This window comes from Sebastes fasciatus, chromosome 20 (genome assembly GCF_043250625.1).
Source record: "Sebastes fasciatus isolate fSebFas1 chromosome 20, fSebFas1.pri, whole genome shotgun sequence".
NCBI lineage: Eukaryota > Metazoa > Chordata > Actinopteri > Perciformes > Sebastidae > Sebastes > Sebastes fasciatus.
Window position 1 is genome coordinate 5,497,118 of NC_133814.1, and position 7,244 is coordinate 5,504,361.

Here is a 7,244-nt window from a genome sequence, read left to right on the forward strand (position 1 = left end):
CGCCATTAACTCAATTTTACAAGATTATATTTGAACGCATCATGATAGGGTTATAATTTACCATCGCGTGACCTGCAAAAAATATGAGACATATGAATACGAGACTGCAGAAAACCGACCGGCTTCGACCGACTGCTGATTGACGGTGCATCTCTAGCTGTTGTGGGAAGCCAAAATCCTGATCGCGATTAATATTCCACTAATTGTGCAGCCCTACTCCAAATGACATCAAAATCTCAAGGCAGCTCCTGTATCCGGGATATTATTGCTTCACTTTTGTACAGTGGGAGAAAGTGGAGATGCGTTGTCCATATTATAAAGTCTATGAGGATGGATAATTTAGACCAAACAAAGTGTGTTTATTTCCCAACTGTAGCGAGGCTGCAAGAATTTATTTGCACAATTATGATCGCTATAATAACCCTCGATGTAAAGTGTTCTCACGTCCCTATATTTCCATATTATTCAGTCTGATGTTGCATATCATCAAATATTTAGACTGATCCACCCAAGCCGCAAAAATGTCAACTCCGTTTGCCAGCGGTATCTGGCAGCAAAGGGACCAGAAATAATATGGAAGCAACTTCTATAGGGCTTTATAGAAAATAAATGTCATTGGGTAAATCAAATATAAGCTGCGTTGGAGAGAGAGAGTGTGTACTTGTGTCGTGTTCTGCCGGAATATGTCTAAGCTGATGTTAGGCGTCGGCGCGCGCTGTGACATGATTTTTCTCCTGTTTGGAGACAGAACAGCACATATCGGGGTGACTGTGAGACTGGAGGATCTGCGGCTGCATGTGGAAACGGGGCTGACAGTGTGTGTCAGGCTGTCAGCCCAATTCAACTGTTAGGAGGCGTGTTGTACAGCCCGGGCTGCACGCAAAATAAAGAATGAATGAGTGAAAGCAAGTAGTCAAGTGTGTTCTGCATGTTTAGATATAACAAAACAAAACACAAGTCCACAACTAGGGCTGCACAATTAATCCAATATTAATCGCAATCACGATTTTGGCTTCCCACAATTAAATGAACATGATTGACTGCAATACTGACGTATTAATATGCGTGCTCCGCTCATAGAAAACTCTGCTGCATAAATCAAGCGCTTTCTGAACTAATAGCTAGAGATGCACCGTCAGTTTAACTTCCTAACACTAGCTCTAAGCAGCTTATAGTATAGACTTACAACCACTAATGCCAAGATTTTTTTTTAATCAAAGCAATTATTAAAATAAAAATACAAAAATGTATTTCCTAATCATTTGAATTGTGGGTTTTTATGCAAATAACCACTAGAGATGACATTAATAAAGTAAAGGGATAACATTTCGAATTTTTGACGGTTGGAAGTGAAAGTAGCGCTCTGTTTTTTTAAATGTGAAATTGCAATAAAAATATTTTGTCCTTAAAATCTATGAATAATCATGATAATAATTACGATCTCAATATTTATCAGAATACTCGTGACTAGCATTTTGGCCATAATCGCGCAGCCCTACCCACAACTACATTTTATCTATCTGACACCATGACACCTTCAGGGGTAAAAGGTCATTCAGATCTATTGATAATCCTTATCAATATCATATTGACATCAAAGTTGCAGCTTTATAACAGATTTCCCATCAGCCACAGCTGGCAATAGTTGTTGCCCTCCATTGAAAATTGGGAGGATGTAACATCTCTGACAACCAGACCGAAGAGAACTGTGTCAAAAAGTGTCAGATATGGCTTCTGGAGAGGCGAACACACATTCGTCTTGGCAATCCTGTCCAGATTTACACTGGTATCTCCCCCACAGCTGTCCATCACGCTGTCTCTCCTGGGAGTCCATCTGTCCCTCACCGGCTATCACAGGTCTGCTCTTGTCCACTCTGAATACAGTGCCTTTACTGTCCAGCTTCTTGCATATATCAACAGGGTTTGAGTTATCTGCGCGGCCAAGATTGAGTCCAGTCCGCCGGCAAATTGAGGGAGTTAGATTTTATCTTTGAACTGCTCGCATTCAGTCAAAGTAATGGCTGCTGATAAGAGCACATTCTGTGCCAAACATTAGTACCAATGAAGACACTGTACCACATTTCTCTTCCAATCTTCGGAAGGGACAACTTGGGGGTATTTAAAGGTCCATCTGCGTTCTCTTCTGTTTTTTTCAAATGGAAATGCCCACTCAGCCGTTAGCAAAAAGCAGTGATGCATGTTACCAAAATAATCTAATCAATAAGGTTATGAATAATGTAAATGCTAACACTAGCTGAGTCAAAGTTAGCTGTGCTAAGTTTGGAAATAACTGAAGGGGTTAGTTTGGATTTTTTTAAGTGAGGTTGTATGTATATTCCCATGTTCTGCGCAGGTAAAATTACTGCTTTTGTGAATGTAGTCTGGTGGCTTTAAAGAGAGGGATATAACGGCGTCAGTTCCCTGTCGGAAACAGCTTTTCACCGCTTTACCTTGCCGCCAGACAGCCCTTTCCGACGGGGAACTGAAGCCGTTATCTCGCTGTCTTCAAAGCCACCAGACTACATTCGCAAAAACAGTCATTTTACCTCGCAGAACACGGGAGTTGCTGGTTGCTGGTCTACAGCTGCCTTGAGCAATTAGTTTGTGTTATTGTGTGCAGCTTTAGCCGTGATGTCTAGCTCTCCTTTTCATGGCGATGTGTGAAACCCTAAGTGTTTACATGCTTTACTGTATGTGTAGTGTTTACCACTCTGGATTTAAAATGTGAGGGTGCAGGTCGTATCCATGTGGACCGTCCGCCGTTTTCTACTTTATTGTTTCGGCTGCTGTTTGTTTTGGTTGAAGGATACGGAACGGATATGACGTCACGTTACTCAGACTACAACAATAAAAGCAGTAACTTCCTTCTACCTCTGCATAGACTCAAATGAAGCAAATATATTGATTCTGGCATTAATAAATCGATTTTGAAATCGTAATAAAAGAAAAATCGCGATACATACGTGAATAGGAAAATCGATTTTTTTCCCTCCACCTCTACTGTTGGGGTTTATTTCACAACAATGGCCGGCTCGCTGTACTTTATCCCTTACATATCTTTATAGTTGTTTGCTGCTATATTAATGCTCTGGATATTGTATAGAGCACCTTTTAATGCCTCATACATTTTGCCATACAGTGGATGAGACTGCCCAAAACAAAGTTCCATCAAATAAAGCAAGCAGAGTGCGAGCGCACAGTCTCAAACACCAGCAAATACACCCATCCTCTGGGGAATGCCGAGAAACACCCCCATAACAAACAGTAACATTACTATGTGCTTTCCACCCCATTAATAAACACCTCACACATGCTGTTGCCCTTTTTAATGGTAAAAGACATGGTGCCGATACACAATACGTGCTATCTATTCATATTTATGGCGACATTATAGTAGATTTGTTTATTTTTGTACAATGTATTATTCCAAATAGATTTTGTGTTTGTCTTTGAATCTAAATGTTAAGCTTAACAACAGGACTAGTGACTGAAAATGATGTGATGTATTTCAATACGGACTGCTACGGGAAAAAAATAAATCACCAAGATATTTTTTAGCCATATTACCCAGCCGCACAGATGTCATTATACATTATGTACATAATCAATTGTGCTTGTAAATCTTTACAACAAGCCTTAGTCTATTTGAACAGCTATGTGAGGTGTATATAAGCACAAAACATATTTGCACAAGGATAGAATGACTAAAGAAACATCACATGTTGCAGAAGAGGATTTGAACATGATCCAATAGTGTGGAAGGACACGAGCGAGTGGTGATCCATGACTGCGTGTTGAACTGTGGCATGCTGTCGTTTTAATTTGTCAGGGCTGGTCCTGGCCAACAGGTTAGAGCAGGACAGCCAGCAGATGCCACAGTGTGGCCTGCCTTTATATCAAATACCGACTACACCTACCACAGCAAATTATGGTGGGTACCATAAGCTGATCTGTTAACGGAGTTTGGATACAAAGACTCACACAGTACATTCAACTTTAACATGTAGGAACAAAGAAATCAATGTCTTGAATGTTTGAGCCCCGACAGAAAACGTACTGTGTGTTCGTTACAGAACCGACTGTCAACGTAAATGCAGGTTTCTAAACCAACTGTGTGTGAAGGAGAGATGGTCAGCACTGAGTGACTTGCAGCAGGAAGAGGAGAGGAGAAATGGCAGAGCGTTTTGTTTTATTTCATTTTACAAACCTAACGTTGCATAACATTACGTTACTGCACCGCTCCAAAACGACTCATTTTACTAGAGGTGTGAAGTCAGTACGCGAACGCACTTTGGAGAGAGAAAGACGGACAGACAGACAGCAGCAGTAGATGATGGAGAGGTAAACAGTGCACGCACTACACTGCATTAACTGTATCTGAAAATTGTGTGCATGTGAGTGAAAAGGAAACCCTTTTAATATTTCAATAAACTAATATTAACCTACAGAGATGGAAGAAAAACGCAGATCTCTACTTACTTACGTAAAATACTATTGCATCAAAATATTTGGCGACTTGAGTAAAAGTATTAGCATTTTACCAAAAGTAAAAGTCCTGTTTATGCAGAATAATATATATTATATTATTGTATATAATATATATTATATATATAATAATAATATATATAACTGCTGGGTAGTTTATTGATTAAACTATCCAGCAGTACATAAAATCATTTAAATGAGCTCTGCATTTACCAGCTGCAACATTAAAGTGATGAACATTTTAATGATTTTATATACTGCTGGGTAGTTTAATCAATAATAATACATCCGCATTTATTAGTTCATTATATTTTGTATTAATAACCTGGATCTGCAAAGTAACTAAAGTTATTACATTTATTTAACTTTGTTGTTTAAGACATAATCGGATTAGTATCGGCAGATACTCAAGGTTGCAGTATCGGTAAAAGTGGTATCGAGCCATCTCTACCCCAAATCCCTCAGTACCAACCAACAGGACCTCCAGATATGAACGTGGGCTCGTCATGTGTTAGCCAGGACCTTTCCAGCTACTTTCCCCTTTTGGTGCAGGAATCAGATTTCTTAGTGCTTTTTGGCTGACCACTGCTATTCCCTTGGCAGGTTGTTAAGAAAACCTCGCTAGCAATGTGCAGTGCAGTCTGGGAGCTGCATCACCCAAATGTGACTACAGCAACATGTTAGGTAGATAGTATAACCAAGATGCATTCACCAGACACACAAGTCTGCAGCCTGTGACAATCTCAGCCAAACCTACTTTAGATCAGACAATTCTAATAACCCAGATCAAGAAATTAACATCACTGATAATCTCCACATTGGATCCCCCTGGCTCAATAAGCTATTTCACTTCACTGTTAAGATAGATGCATGTTTATTACCATTTGATTGCCGTAACAAAGAGAAACCAAACTGTCCCAATGTGCAAAAATTGCAAAGGAAGAATATTAACAATCACCTTTTCAATTTTGCAGGTCAGTGAGGCATCATATCATCACATAAAAAAACACATAAACAGACAGATTGCAGCCTTGCATGCAGCCAAATATCGATATCCCATACTGCCCAGGGGTTGTTATTGAATTAACACAGATGCTGCTACAGTAATAATAACTAGTGTAAACCTACCTATAGCTCAGTTTACAGTGCAAGAATTGAGTTTAGCCAGCTTCCAAACGAATATAAACATGTGTGAGAGCATATAACAGCAGTGAATATCATTTGATTGCTGTAACAAAGAGAAACCAAACTGTCTCATTGTGCAATTTGCAAAAGGAAGAATATTAACATTCACCTCTCAATTTTGCAGGTCAGTGAGGCATCATATAATTATCATATAAAAAACACATAAACAGACAGATTGCAGCCTTGCATGCAGCCAAATATTGATATCCCATACTGCCCAGGGTTGTTATTGAATTAACACAGATGCTGCTACAGTATAATAACCAGTGTAAACCTACCTATGCTCAGTTTACAGTGCAGGAATTGAGTTTGCCCACCTTCCAAGCGAATAGAAACATGTGTGAGAGCATATAACAGCAGTAAACTGGTGTGAGCTTAAAACAGGGTGTATTCAAAGGCGTCGATCAGTGATTTCTGTTTACACGGAGAATGTTTTCGTGTTTAAGGGACCACAGACTGGAGGTCACAGCGGGTTTACTTGAATCTTTCACTAGTTCCACGTCTTGTAACAAACTGCACACCCGGGTTACAGTTTACAGTGTATGAGCTGTGGTAGTGTGTGTGCAGCACTGACACGGAGAGGTTAGCGTTACAGTAGTGTAGCCACTCAGTCTGGTTGCCTGGTACCAGTCAGCTAGGCCAGACCTGTACCAACACCGTGTTTAATGTACTAGCACCTCTTTACAGTAACGTGTGTGACCCCAATGTGTCTGTTCCCAACCCACAAGTGTTGACAACAACAATACAAACACATTTCATAGGTAGAAAACCTCCATATGTGTATCTCACCCCTCTCCGGTTGAATCCGACACTGTCGACCCGCAGTAGTCGCTCCGCTGCCTGCTGGAGACACAAACCAACCAGGACGGTTTCTTCTTTCTGGAGATAAAAACAGCCTCTTTAATCCCTTTATTTCCTCCGGATACGCTCCTCGTTTCCTCTTCACTTTAGCAGGCTGGGGTCATCGCAACATACATGTGTAGCTTCTACGTAACCTAATCGTTGTGCTTCCGTGACACAAGCAGTTTCTGCCATTTCATAGCAGCGTCGTCTGAAGCGTCGAAGCCTGGCGATGTTTCCTCCGCTGCACAATGAGCAGACCGGGGGGACGTTCAAGACCGCCTGCGCGTTCCCGGCAGCCTGCTACTGGGAGGCGGAAGCGACGATTTTTTGCAACGTTTTGAAATGACGCCGCATACAGCGTGAAGATGCTATTTCACATATATTTATTTGGGTATTTTTAGAAAAATCCTTTAAAATGATACAATACATACATAGTATGTACAAAAATACACGTATACAAATGTTATTTAAAGGTCCCATATTATAAAGAAGTGAGATTTTCATGTTTTTTTTATCATAAAGCAGGCTTAAGTCCTATATAAATACTGTGAAAGTATCAAAACACTCAATCCACAGGGAAATACACACAGCCCGTATTCAGAAACTCTGCATTTGAAACAAGCTGTCAGGATTTCTGTCCATTTGTGATGTCACGAATATACAATATTTAGACCCTTGACACAATTTTAAACTTAAACATTCTAAATGTGTCCCAGTTTATTTCCTGTGGC

General features: G+C 40.2%; 1 protein-coding gene across 3 annotated transcripts in view; it reads right to left on the reverse strand.

Annotated features, from left to right (window-relative positions):
* The window catches only part of mapk8b (mitogen-activated protein kinase 8b), a 43,577-nt gene extending 36,793 nt beyond the window's left edge, over positions 1-6,784 (reverse strand). The window contains exon 1 of one of the 3 annotated variants that reach the window (XM_074620320.1): positions 6,460-6,784. The gene's annotated coding sequence lies outside the window, so the exon portion shown is untranslated. Of the gene's footprint in view, positions 1-5,948; positions 5,972-6,459 lie in introns of those variants that run through there. The other 2 variants (XM_074620318.1, XM_074620319.1) reach the window with 2 other exon arrangements.
* Between the last annotated feature and the right edge of the window lie 460 nt (positions 6,785-7,244).